The sequence below is a fragment of the Carlito syrichta genome, unplaced genomic scaffold (assembly GCF_000164805.1).
Source record: "Carlito syrichta isolate Samal-C Ts95f unplaced genomic scaffold, Tarsius_syrichta-2.0.1 Scaffold143070, whole genome shotgun sequence".
Taxonomy (NCBI): Eukaryota; Metazoa; Chordata; class Mammalia; order Primates; family Tarsiidae; genus Carlito; species Carlito syrichta.
This window is the reverse complement of record NW_007087166.1, coordinates 1-1,029: the sequence shown is the minus strand read 5'-3', so window position 1 is coordinate 1,029 and position 1,029 is coordinate 1.

Below are 1,029 nucleotides of genomic sequence, written 5' to 3'. Positions count from 1 at the left end.
TGTAGAGATGAGGTCTCACCAAGTTGCCCAGGTGGGTCTCGAACCTGCGGGCTCAGGGAATCCACTCACCTCAGCCTCCCAAAGCGTGGGATTATAAGCTGAGCCACCGAGCCCAGCTCATTTTATTATTTTTATTATTACTATTATTATTATTTTAAGTCAAGACCTTACTCTGTTTCCTTGACTTGAGTACAGTGACCCAATCACAGATAATACAGCCTTGACCTGCCATGCTCAGGCAAACCTTCTGCCTCAGTCTTCCAAGTAGCTGGGACTACACTGCCACGCCTCACTAATTTTTTATTATTTTTGTACAGACAGGGACTCACCATGTTGCCCAGGCTGGTCTCGAGCTCTTGGGCTCAGGCAATCCGCTCACCTCAGCCTCCCAAAGTGCTGAGGTTATAAGCAGGAGCCATCTTGTCTGTTTTTTATTTTTTAGAGATGGGGTCTCACTGTGTTGTCCAGACTAGAGTGCAGTAGCATGATTACAACCTCAGTCTGGGCTCAAGTGATCCTCCTACCTCAGCCTCCTGAGAAGCTGGGACTATAGGCACACACCACTACTTCTGGCTCACTTTGTATTTTACTAGAATTTCTTTTAGAGACAGGGTCTCGCTGTGTTGCTCGGGGTGATCTTGAATTCCTGGCTTCAAGTGATCTTTCCACCTCAGACTTCCAAAGTGCTGGGATTGCAGGTGTCAGCCACTACACCCAACCCAACCTAGCCTCCTGTTACTGCAGCTTAGGAAGCTGGTTTAGAGAAGAGGTTGGGCCTGTGCTGTAAACCATGAGAAGGACAGCCTGGCGGGTGCCCAGGGTCTCCTCGGGCCTGCTTTGCGTGTGAAGCTCTGGGTTTCTTAACCAGTGCCTGCCTTTTCTTTGAAAGTGTTTCTCTATAGCTGGGCATGGTGGTGTGCATCTGTAGTTCCAGCCACTTGGAAGGCTGAGGCGGAAGGATCGCCAGAGCCCAGCAGGTCGAGGCTGCAGTGGCTGTGAGCGTGCCACTGCACTCCAGCCAGGGCGACC